The sequence below is a fragment of the Salmo salar genome, chromosome 16 (genome assembly GCF_965601325.2).
Source record: "Salmo salar chromosome 16, fSalSal1, whole genome shotgun sequence".
Taxonomy (NCBI): Eukaryota; Metazoa; Chordata; class Actinopteri; order Salmoniformes; family Salmonidae; genus Salmo; species Salmo salar.
The window spans coordinates 80,210,139-80,224,334 of NC_138306.1; positions in this window are offsets into that span (position 1 = coordinate 80,210,139).

Consider the following 14,196-nt stretch of genomic DNA (forward strand, 5'->3'; position numbering starts at 1 on the left):
CACGGTAGCTACCTCACATAGTTTCACATTAGCAGTGAAACCAAGGTTGAATATTCAATAAGCTCTCACAGTCTCACGTCAGAATTAGACGCTCGTCCATGTTTCTCAAACGCCAAATTTCAAAGTGTTTAAGGTTAGACATTAACTCTGAATTGTTAAGGTTAGGGTTAATTTTAGGCATTAACTGAGAACTCTTAAGATTAGGCATTAACTCAGAATGGTTAAGGTAAGGGTTAAGGTTTGGTATAGGCTTATAACAAAAATATAAGAAACAAACTGTTTTTTTTTCTAACTTGCAAACTTTGGAATCAGAGACAGATGCTTACGCCCATCCTCGCCCATCCTCGCCCATCCTCGCCCATCCTCGCCCATCCTCGCCCATCCTCGCCCATCCTCGCCCACAACGCCCATACTCGCCCATCCTCGCCCACAACGCCCACAACGCCCTCGCAAAACCCAAACCTACAGCGCTCACTGTTGCCCCTAGTGGCCAGGTTTCACGTCATCTCCCGACTTCCTCAGACATAGACGTACGTTAAATACTGACTTGTATAACAGTGATCTGTCTGGAATATCTCATAATGAGTACTATACATAGCCTGATGGATAATCTCATAGTAAAATGGTGAACGCAGGACTGAGTACCCAATCACATAAGACTTGAGGGAGGGAACTGGTTCATAACATTTTCCCACAATCGTTACATAGCTGTTTCTCTATCATATCGATTCAGAGAAAGCAAATGTTTGCCCCAGACAAACAAACAGTTAAAAAGATCAGATTCCTTCTCAAAAACTGTCTAATCTACGCCTTGACTGGGACACACTGCTCTGTCCTCTTCCTCTCTCTGTTCCACTCCTCCTTTTCTCTCCCACACTACCTCCCTCTCTCCCACACTACCTCCCTCTCTCCCATACTACCTCCCTCTCTCCCACACTACCTCCCTCTCTCCCATACTACCTCCCTCTCTCCCATACTACCTCCCTCTCTCCCATACTACCTCCCTCTCTCCCACACTACCCCCCTCTCTCCCACACTACCTCCCTCTCTCCCACACTACCTCCCTATCTCCTACACTACCTCCCTCTCTCCCACACTACCTCCCTCTCTCCCATACTACCTCTCTCTCTCCCACACTACCTCCCTATCTCCCACACTACCTCCCTCTCTCCCACACTACCTCCCTATCTCCTACACTACCTCCCTCTCTCCCACACTACCTCCCTCTCTCCCATACTACCTCCCTCTCTCCCACACTACCTCCCTCTCTCCCATACTACCTCCCTCTCTCCCATACTACCTCCCTCTCTCCCACACTACCGTCCTCTCTCCCACACAACCTCCCTCTCTCCCACACAACCTCCCTCTCTCCCACACTACCTCCCTCTCTCCCACACTACCTCCCTCTCTCCCATACTACCGTCCTCTCTCCCACACAACCTCCCTCTCTCCCATACCCCCTCCCTCTCTCCCACACTACCGTCCTCTCTCCCACACAACCTCCCTCTCTCCCATACTATCTCCCTCTCTCCCACACTACCGTCCTCTCTCCCACACAACCTCCCTCTCTCCCATACTACCTCCCTCTCTCCCACACTACCTCCCTGTCTCCCACACAACCTCCCTCTCTCCCACACTACCTCCCTATCTCCCACACGACCTCCCTCTCTCCTATACTACCTCCCTCTCTCCCACACTACCTCCCTATCTCCCACACGACCTCCCTCTCTCCCATACTACCGTCCTCTCTCCCACACAACCTCCCTCTCTCCCATACTACCTCCCTCTCTCCAACACTACCATCCCTCTCTCCCACACGACCTCCCTCTCTTCCACACAACCTCCCTCTCTCCCACATGACCTCCCTCTCTCCCACACTACCTCCCTCTCTCCCACACTACCGTCCTCTCTCCCACACAACCTCCCTCTCTCCCATACTACCTCCCTCTCTCCCACACTTCCGTCCTCTCTCCCACACAACCTCCCTCTCTCCCATACTACCTCCCTCTCTCCCACACTACCTCCCTCCTCCCACACGACCTCCCTCTCTCCCACACTACCTCCCTATCTCCCACACGACCTCCCTCTCTCCCATACTACCTCCCTCTCTCCCACACTACCTCCCTATCTCCCACACGACCTCCCTATCTCCCACACGACCTCCCTCTCTCCCACACTACCGTCCTCTCTCCCACACAACCTCCCTCTCTCCCATACTACCTCCCTCTCTCCCACACTACCTCCCTCTCTCCCACACGACCTCCCTCTCTTCCACACAACCTCCCTCTCTTCCACATGACCTCCCTCTCTCCCACACTACCTCCCTCTCTCCCACACTACCTCCCTCTCTCCCACACGACCTCCCTCTCTCCCACATGACCTACCTCTCTCCCACATGACCCCCCTCTCTCCCACACTACCTCCCTCTCTCCCACACTACCTCCCTCTCTCCCACATGACCTCCCTCTCTCCCACATGACCTCCCTCTCTCCCACACAACCTTCCTCTCTTCCACACGACCTCCCTCTCTCCCACATGACCTCCCTCTCTCCCACACAACCTCCCTCTCTTCCACACGACCTCCCTCTCGCCCACATGACCTCCCTCTCTCCCACACTACCTCCCTCTCTCCCACACTACTTCCCTCTCACCCACACTACCTCCCTCTCACCCACACTACCTCCCTCTCTCCCACACTACCTCCCTCTCTCCCACACTACCTCCCTCTCTCCCACACTACTTCCCTCTCACCCACACTACCTCCCTCTCACCCACACTACCTCCCTCTCACCCACACTACCTCCCTCTCTCCCACACTACTTCCCTCTCACCCACACTACCTCCCTCTCACCCACACGACCTCCCTCTCACCCACACTACCTCCCTCTCTCCCACACTACTTCCCTCTCACCCACACTACCTCCCTCTCACCCACACGACCTCCCTCTCTCCCATATCTGCTTCCCTCCTTTCCTTCCTCTAGCCCTCCTTCCTTTTCTCCTGCCGTCCTCTTTCCTGTCTCTCCTGGGGTTTTTTCCCAGGTAACAGAAGCACCTTTCAGCCTATCAGGGCAGCTGGTGATCTTTATGACCATTTAATGGGTTCTTCCAGCTAACAGTCTGTATTTTACTGCTCCCTATACAAGGGCCCCATTGTGTGCTGCGGCACTGATAGCAGATAAACACTTGTTATCATGCACAATAAGACATCATTACTTTCACCCTGCTATCTCCCCATCCCTCTCCTCACTGCATTATCTCACCACTTAGGAGGGATAGAGAGAACCATCAAGCTCTTTGAAGATCTCCGTCGTGGCAACGCCATCTCCTTCACTTGTTCTCTGTTTCATTCTCTCTCTCACACACTCGAGAGGAGCATATACTCTCACACTCTTTTATTTATTTGATTTATTTAACCTTTATTTAATTAGGCAAATCAGTTAAGAACAAATTCTTATTTACAATGACGGCCTACCAGAAGGCTAAAGGACACCTGCGGAGACGGGGGCTGGGGATAAAAAAAATAAAATAAAAAAATATTGGACACATCATGACTAGAGAGACAACACAACACTACATAAAGAGAGACCTAAGACAGCAACACAGCATGTCAGCAACACACGACAACACAGCATGTTAGCAACACAACATGACAACAACATGGTAGCAGCACAACATGGTAGCAGCACAAAACATGGCACAAACGTTATTGGGCACAGACAACAGCACAAAGGGCAAGAAGGTAGAGACAACAATACATTACGCAAAGCAGCCACAACTGTCAGTAAGAGTGTCTATGATTGAGTCTTTGAATGAAGAGATTGAGATTGAGAAAGGGTGCCATCGGGCGGGCCTGGCTACGAGTCAGGCTATGTGCCCACTGCCCACAAAATGAGGTGGAAACCAAATTGCACTTCCTGACCTCCTGCCAACTGTATGACCATCAGAGACACATATTTCCCTCAGATTACACCGACCCACAAAGAATTTGAAAACAAATCCAATCTTGATAAACTCCCATATCTATTAGGTGAAATACCAGTTCCATCACAGCAGCAAGATTTGTGACCTGTTGCCACGAGAAAAGGGCAACTAGTGAAGAACAAACACCATGTAAATACAACCTGTTTATTTATTTTCCCTTTCAACTATTTGCACAGTGTTACAACACTGAATTTACACTCTAAGAAAAAAGGGTTCCAAAAGGGTTCCAACCCCCAAAGGAAAACCCTTTTAGGTTCCAGGTTAAAACCCTCTGTGAAAAGGGTTCTACCTGGAACCCCAAAGGGTTCTACCTGGAACCAAAAAGGGTTCTTCAAAGAGTTCTCCTATGGGGACAGCCGAAGAACCCTTTTAAGTTTTAGATAGCTCCTTTTTTTGTAGCCAATATTATAGCATTTGAAATCTCTTTATTCTTTTAAAACTTTTGGGAGTGTAATGTTCACTGTTAAATTCTCATTGTTTATTTCCCTTGTTGATTTTCCTTTTGTTTCTTGTCTATTCCACTTGCTTTGGCAATGTTAACATATGTTTCCCAGGCCAATAAAGCCCTTCAATTGAGAGAGAGAGAGACCTAAGTCTAAACCTCTGTCAATGATTGAAAATGATTACTGTTAATTAGTTTGACACAGTATCAGTCTACTGTTGAGCCAGTGACATCAAATAAAACATAGAAGCTATGTCATGATGAAATCTCATTTCTGGGAAGCCTTGGCAGCTGGTTTGCTGGATGGCTACACTGAAGACACACACAAACACACGCACACCACACGCACGCACACACACACACACACACACGCGCAAGCACGCACACACACACGCGCACACACACACACACAGGGGACAATGAGCCACCCAGACTCTCTATTCTGTCATTGTTTCGTTCACACGTTCCTTCTAAAGACGAGAGCGAATTGAAAACTTCCTCCACAACAAAGGCAATAGAGCTGACCCCCAGATGACTTGATGACAGGAGAGATAAAAATATGTCTCAACAATGGAGGGTGTGTGTGTGTGTGTGTGTGTATGTGTGTGTGTGTGTTTGTGCTCCTGAAACAGAGACACACAGACACCTAGTTGAGTGAGTCATTCGGGAACATCTGTCACACAACGCAAACTAGTTCATCTAATCTAGCCACTGAGTGCCAGAGGCATCGGAGCACAGTTCAAACCTTGGTTTGGGCTAGGATTAGAGTTACGGTTAGGGTCAGGTTTACGGTAAGGGTTAGGGTCAGGGTTAGGGTTAGGGTTACGGTTACGGTTTGAGCTAGGGTTAGGGTCAGGGTCAGGGTTAGGGTCAGGGTTAGGGTCAGGGTTAGGGTTAGGGTTACGGTTAGGGTTACGGTTTGAGCTAGGGTTCGGGTTAGAGTCAGGGTTAGGGTTAGGGTTAGGGTTACGGTTAGGGTTACGGTTTGAGCTAGGGTTCGGGTTAGAGTCAGGGTTAGGTTTAGGGTTACGGTTAGGGTTAGGGTTAGGGTTACGGTTTGAGCTAGGGTTCGGGTTAGGGTCAGGGTTAGGTTTAGGGTTACTGTGAGGGTTAGGGTTTGAGCTAGGGTTCGGGTTAGGGTCAGGGTTAGGGTTAGGGTTACTGTGAGGGTTAGGGTTTGAGCTAGGGTTCGGGTTAGGGTCAGGGTTAGGGTTAGGGTTACAGTTTGAGCTAGGGTTAGGGTCAGGGTTAGGGTTAGGGTTAGGGTTCGGGTTAGGGTCAGGGTTAGGGTTAGGGTTACTGTAAATGTTCCCTCAATTGTTTGGGGCACTGAGCAAATTTTAGGTCTTGTGAGTGAAAACTTGAATGTTGTGAGAATTCTGTGCGCCTTTACAGTGAACAATGAGGCTGTACCCTTACAGTTTTAGACAGTAGCCAATAGGCTGTACCCTTACAGTTTTAGACAGTAGCCAATAGGCTGTACCCTTACAGTTTTAGACAGTAGCCAATAGGCTGAACCCTTACAGTTTTAGACAGTAGCCAATAGGCTGTACCCTTACAGTTTTAGACAGTAGCCAATAGGCTGTACCCTTACAGTTTTAGACAGTAGCCAATAGGCTGAACCCTTACAGTTTTAGACAGTAGCCAATAGGCTGTATCCTTACAATTTTAGACAGTAGCCAATAGGCTGAACCCTTACAGTTTTAGACAGTAGCCAATAGGCTGTATCCTTACAGTTTTAGACAGTAGCCAATAGGCTGTACCTTTACAGTTTTAGACAGTAGCCAGTAGGCTGTACCTTTACAGTTTTAGACAGTAGCCAATAGGCTATTCTGGGGATTGGAGCATAATGTAGGCCTACCAACAAAACCAATGGAGCAAATCCCATAACATTTTCACATGGAAATAACTTTTGATTTCTATGATAAAGCCTACAGTAGTCTATATGTGGTGTTCAATGCAGGCCTACAGTAGTCTATATGTGGTGTTCAATGCAGGCCTACAGTAGTCTGTCTATATGTGGTGTTCAATGCAGGCCTACATTTCTTGAGACTTTTAAAAACATTATGAAGGGCTTGACATTAATTAATTATATTTTACTTGGTCTGTAACACCATGGGCCAAATAGGTGACTTTACATTGCATTGTATTGTGTTGTATGATGCAAGAGACCACTTTACAAAATAAAATGAATTGTTATTACCATACAGACAATTAGACAATGTAGACTACCTCTCTTCCTATTTGCATTATTGCATATTCAAATCTGTCTCAAAATACAACACTGTCCCTTTAACTAAGACATAAACGTTTTACCTGACTGGCTTTTCAAAGACAGCTTAAAATGAAACCAACAGGTTTTGTGCTCTTGTAGGGAGCAGTAACTCCACATTTCTGACCTATACTTATCTATAACTGGGCTAATAACTCGCTAAATAGCAAAGAATATCAACAAATGTGCACACGCGCGGCTCTGCGCACTGATCTGAACTGATATGAAAAGCGCATTCTCTCTCCGGTGATTGAAAGTCCGCTCGTTAGTTACCCCTGTCAGTAGAATTCTACTCGGTTGCCATCTGACTCTGCCTACAACAAAATCATGTTTTGGTTTGTTGCATTGAAAAGGGGCTGATATAATGTTGATTCAATCACAGAACGTTGATCTATAAAGTGCAGGCTAATGGGGCGAACTCAGTGAAGTTCAATATCTTGCGTCTCTGCACAGCCTGGCATTTATTTTGCGTGGCAGTCCTGGAGGAGGTGCGCAGTTTAGAGGGAACATTGGTTACTGGTGTAGATGAACGAGTCCTTCAAAGTGATAAATATTGTTCATTGGCTAAAGCAAACCAATCATTGGCTAGTGTTAACTTTGTCAATTCCAGCAAATGTGTCACCTCATATTCAATCCATCTCAAAATGGGTAGAGAATCGCAGGGGTGAAAAAATGTGAAAATCAATCGATTAATCAATTGGTTTATCAATAGTTGACCAGTGTGAAGTTTTGTCGATCTGTGAAATTGTCGAATGGGTAAATCAAGGCTTTGGTGCTTTTTGTGATGGCTTTGAATTGATCGATGAGGGTAACATTACCTTAGCTGTGACAAGATTGGGTCACAGTGACTTTGCTATTCTGTTATCAGGAGACCGTGGCCCTGATCAGGACGGCCCAACGTTCCAGAACATTCTGAGTCAGAGAGACATGTATTATATAGAACTGATATGATGTGATGTAGTCTATCATCTACACGCTCTTGAACCCATTTGGTCTCTACAGCTTAAAGTGCATTCTGAGGAAAATGCCTGACTATACCAGTGTGAGTAATGTTTATGTAGTGTCTGTTACTGGAGGTCAATGATAGATGATGTCACAGTGTGTCTCAGCTCCTGATCCAATCATCTCCATGCCTAATTAACCCTTCAGACAGGCTGTCCATCTGACTGTGTGTGGGTGTGCACGTGTGTGTGGTGTGTGTCCTCCTCATGAATCTTTACATATCTGTCATTCCTCTGCCCTCCCTTCCTCTCTCCCTCCCTACCCTTCCTCCTTCCCTGTAGAAGATGACCTGTTTAAAAGGTGAAAGGTCAATGAGCTCATCTTTCTCAGACCTGGAGTCTAATTGGTTTAACTGAGCGGCCCCTCCTCCCGATACAGCAGGTAGGTTTAATCAACAGGGTCATCTCACTCCATCTAACTAAAGGAGACTGGAAAAGCAATGATATGTTAATGACTGTAAGAACCAAACGCTCCCATGAGGCAAAGACATCAGACCAACATCCACATTTGGTTGATATTTGATTGAATTGTCAACCAACGTGAATTCAACCTGCAAATATGACACAATGGTAGTGATGGAGATGTTATTATGGTAAGACTAGTACAGGGCACTTCTATAACACTGCTATAACACTGCTATAATACTTCTATAACACTGCTATAACACTGCTATAACACCGCTATAACACCGCTATAACACCGCTATAACACCGCTATAACACTGCTATAACACTGCTATAACACCGCTATAACACCGCTATAACACCGCTATAACACCGCTATAACACTGCTATAACACTGCTATAACACTGCTATAACACTGCTATAACACTATAACACTGCTATAACACTTCTATAACACTGCTATAACACTATAACACTGCTATAACACTGCTATAACACCGCTATAACACTGCTATAACACCGCTATAACACCGCTATAACACCGCTATAACACTGATATAACACTGATATAACACTGCTATAACACTTCTATAACACTGCTATAACACTATAACACTGCTATAACACTTCTATAACACTGCTATAACACTATAACACTGCTATAACACTGCTATAACACCGCTATAACACTGCTATAACACCGCTATAACACCGCTATAATACCGCTATAACACCGCTATAACACTGCTATAACACCGCTATAACACCGCTATAATACCGCTATAACACCGCTATAACACTGATATAACACTGCTATAACACTGCTATAACACTTCTATAACACTGCTATAACACTATAACACTGCTATAACACTTCTATAACACTGCTATAACACTTCTATAACACTGCTATAACACTATAACACTGCTATAACACTGCTATAACACCGCTATAACACTGCTATAACACCGCTATAACACCGCTATAATACCGCTATAACACTGATATAACACTGATATAACACTGCTATAACACTTCTATAACACTGCTATAACACTGCTATAACACTGCTATAACACTGATATAACACTGCTATAACTGCTATAACACCGCTATAACACCGCTATAACACCGCTATAACACTGCTATAACACTGCTATAACACTGCTATAATACCGCTATAACACTGATATAACACTGATATAACACTGCTATAACACTGCTATAACACTGCTATAACACTATAACACTGCTATAACACTGCTATAACACTGCTATAACACCGCTATAACACCGCTATAACACCGCTATAATACCGCTATAACACCGCTATAACACTGATATAACACTGCTATAACACTTCTATAACACTGCTATAACACTGCTATAACACTGATATAACACTGCTATAACTGCTATAACACCGCTATAACACCGCTATAATACCGCTATAACACCGCTATAACACTGCTATAACACTGCTATAACACTATAACACTGCTATAACACTTCTATAACACTGCTATAACACTATAACACTGCTATAACACTTCTATAACACTGCTATAACACTATAACACTTCTATAACACTGCTATAACACTTCTATAACACTGCTATAACACTATAACGCTGCTATAACACTTCTATAACACCTCCCGCTATAACACCGCTATAACACCACTATAACACTGCTATAACACTGCTATAACACTGCTATAACACCGCTATAACACCACTATAACACTGCTATAACACCGCTATAACACCGCTATAACACCACTATAACACTGCTATAACACTGCTATAACACTGCTATAACACTGCTATAACACTGCAATAACAGTCACTACCAGTGGCTGCTGAATCTCTATTTAATGTCTATTTGTCCTGTGTCACCTCTAGCTTCACTACACCTCTCCTCTCTGTCCAGGCCGAGCCGGTGTTGTGTTACTATGTGTTTCTGTTCAGGAAGTGGTCCAGCGGTGCCAGGGCAGGATGGGACCGGAGCGAGGAGTGGAGCTAACTGAGGAATTAGAAATCCTATAATTGCCCGTTCTGTCAGGCCTGGTGACAAGCTGAAAGGCTGCAGCTGTCAATGGACGATTTATCTCCCGCCCCGTCCTGCTCCTCGCCCAACATGAAACTTCAATAGCTAATTAGAACTCTGTACTCCCCCCTTTTGCCTCCCTCCTCCCCCTGCCACCTCTCTGTCCTGCTCACTCTCCTTATGTTGCTCTCTGACCCTTCTCTCCTTCTTCTTTCTCTCATCCCACACCTCAAACCCCAACCTTCTGCTCTCATCCCTCACCTCAAACCCCAACCTTGTGTTCTCATCCCACACCTCAAACCCAAACCTTCTGCTCTCATCCCTCACCTCAAACCCCAACCTTGTGTTCTCATCCCACACCTCAAACCCCAACCTTCTGCTCTCATCCCACACCTCAAACCCCAACCTTCTGCTCTCATCCCACACCTCAAACCCCAACCTTGTGTTCTCATCCCACACCTCAAACCCCAACCTTGTGTTCTCATCCCACACCTCAAACCCCAACCTTCTGCTCTCATCCCTCACCTCAAACCCCAACCTTGTGCTCTCATCCCACACCTCAAACCCCAACCTTGTGTTCTCATCCCACACCTCAAACCCCAACCTTCTGCTCTCATCCCACACCTCAAACCCCAACCTTGTGTTCTCATCCCACACATCAAACCCCAACCTTCTGCGCTCATCCCACACCTCAAACCCCAACCTTCTGCTCTCATCCCACACCTCAAACCCCAACCTTCTGCTCTCATCCCACACCTCAAACCCCAACCTTGTGTTCTCATCCCACACCTCAAACCCAACCTCGTGTTCTCATCCCACACATCAAACCCCAACCTTGTGCTCTCATCCCTCACCTCAAACCCAAACCTTGTGTTCTCATCCCTCACCTCAAACCCAAACCTTGTGTTCTCATCCCACACCTCAAACCCCAACCTTGTGTTCTCATCCCACACCTCAAACCCCAACCTTGTGTTCTCATCCCACACCTCAAACCCCAACCTTGTGTTCTCATCCCACACCTCAAACCCCAACCTCGTGTTCTCATCCCACACATCAAACCCCAACCTTGTGCTCTCATCCCTCACCTCAAACCCCAACCTTCTGCTCTCATCCCACACCTCAAACCCAACCTCGTGTTCTCATCCCACACATCAAACCCCAACCTTGTGCTCTCATCCCTCACCTCAAACCCCAACCTTCTGCTCTCATCCCTCACCTCAAACCCCAACCTTGTGTTCTCATCCCACACATCAAACCCCAACCTTGTGTTCTCATCCCTCACCTCAAACCCCAACCTTGTGCTCTCATCCCTCACCTCAAACCCCAACCTTGTGTTCTCATCCCACACCTCAAACCCCAACCTTGTGCTCTCATCCCTCACCTCAAACCCCAACCTTGTGCTCTCATCCCTCACCTCAAACCCCAACCTTGTGCTCTCATGCCTCACCTCAAACCCCAACCTTGTGTTCTCATCCCTCACCTCAAACCCAAACCTTGTGTTCTCATCCCTCACCTCAAACCCCAACCTTGTGCTCTCATCCCTCACCTCAAACCCCAACCTTGTGTTCTCATCCCACACCTCAAACCCCAACCTTGTGCTCTCATCCCTCACCTCAAACCCCAACCTTGTGCTCTCATCCCTCACCTCAAACCCCAACCTTGTGCTCTCATCCCTCACCTCAAACCCCAACCTTGTGTTCTCATCCCACACCTCAAACCCCAACCTTGTGTTCTCATCCCTCACCTCAAACCCCAACCTTGTGTTCTCATCCCACACCTCAAACCCCAACCTTGCGCTCTCATCCCACACCTCAAACCCCAACCTTGTGTTCTCATCCCACACCTCAAACCCCAACCTTGCGCTCTCATCCCTCACCTCAAACCCCAACCTTGCGCTCTCATCCCACACCTCAAACCCCAACCTTGTGTTCTCATCCCTCACCTCAAACCCCAACCTTGCGCTCTCATCCCTCACCTCAAACCCCAACCTTGTGCTCTCATCCCTCACCTCAAACCCCAACCTTGTGCTCTCATCCCTCACCTCAAACCCCAACCTTGTGTTCTCATCCCTCACCTCAAACCCAAACCTTGTGTTCTCATCCCTCACCTCAAACCCCAACCTTGTGCTCTCATCCCTCACCTCAAACCCCAACCTTGTGTTCTCATCCCACACCTCAAACCCCAACCTTGTGCTCTCATCCCTCACCTCAAACCCCAACCTTGTGCTCTCATCCCTCACCTCAAACCCCAACCTTGTGCTCTCATCCCACACCTCAAACCCCAACCTTGTGTTCTCATCCCACACCTCAAACCCCAACCTTGTGTTCTCATCCCTCACCTCAAACCCCAACCTTGTGTTTGATTTTCCTCCCACTTGTTCTTCATCCATCTCTCTCACTTTTCCTCCATCCATTTCTCTCCCCATCATAACCCTAACTTATCTTTCCACCACCTTTCTCTCACCTCTTCTCCTCTACCTCACTCTCCCTCTCCCCTGTCGCTCTTTCCTTTCTCTCCCCTCTTCCCCTCCCCCTCTCCTCTCCTCTCCTCTCCTCTCCCCTCCTCCCTCGGTCCCCTTCCTGGTGGCTGTGGTGACAATGCGGCATTATGGAATAAATAGTTCCATTATACTACATTGTGCTCTGTCGTCAGGCCAACAACACAGAGTTATTAATGGCCCAGGCCTCCTTTGATTAAGACACATGATTTATGAAGAAACACACACTAGTGGCACGTCTCTGTAACACACACGCATACACACACGTACGCACACACACACATGCACTCACACACACATCCTTGCAACCAGAGCAATCGTTCTGTTTTCATGATTTACGCTAAAAATGTATTCCAATATATTCTAATGTACGCAAGACAAAGGTTCCTAAAAGTATTAACATTTGAATTCTGTACTGTCAACGGAAAAGAACATGAAGTCTGATTAGTAGGAGAGAGATGAGGTGAGAGAGTTATCCTAGACAGATGCAGACACTCAAACCTAATGGAGACGGTAGTTCCACTTTTACGCCCAGTCACCAGATGTCACGGCGCTGGGCCGGGGTCATTAAGGCTGCTACCCAATCAGAGACTTAACGAGCGCTCGTCTGGGCATCTTTCAATTACCGTCTCACAGGCTGACCACAGAGGACCAGGTAAAAGTGTGTGCACGTCTTTGACTGTAGTGTATGGATGCATGAGTGAGAGTGTGAGGGTCGTTTTACTAAACAGATGTATTCGTATTCTGTATGTGTGTGTGTGTGTGTGTGTGTGTGTGTGTGTGTGTGTGTGTGTGTGTGTGTGTGTGTGTGTGTGTGTGTGTGTGTGTGTGTGTGTGTGTGTGTGTGTGTGTGTGTGTGTGTGTGTGTGTGTGTGTGTGTGTGTCAGGGCCCATTTATCAGTCCAGTTAACCCCTGGCAGCATGTTGTAATGTGGACGGGGGACCAGGCGGAGACCAGGCACTCGCTCTAATTAAACCACTCCCCACCCCCAACAGCAGCCCCTCCCTACACACAAGAGACAACCAGTCCCCCTCTTCCCCTGGACCACCCACCTCTGCACTGTAGACCAGCACAAGGCAGGACAAGGTGAGACTGGGAGACTCAGTGGATGATGATATGGATTTAGAACTATTATTATCTCCTTGGCAACTGAAAAGGTGAACGTAATGGTCGGTTGGATTTTCCCCAAAATGTTTTGCAGTGTTATAATCCCAAATGTCAATGTACAATCCTTAAAGGTGTAATCCGGGATTCAAAAAATCGGTCACCCCTCCACTTGTTTTATGTAAGACAGCGCTATGGATGCAAGGACTAACCCTACATGTTATCAAATACAGTTTTAACCATGTTTTGAAACTTAACCGTGTTTGTTTACAATTACAGTCGTGGCCAAAAGTTTTGAGAATGACACAAATATTAATTTTCACAAAGTGTGCTGCTGTAACGCCCTGGCCATAGAGAGGGGTTTTTGTTCTTTATTTTGGTTAGGCCAGGGTGTTACATTGGATGAGCGTTCTATGTTCATTTTTCTATGCTTTTGTATT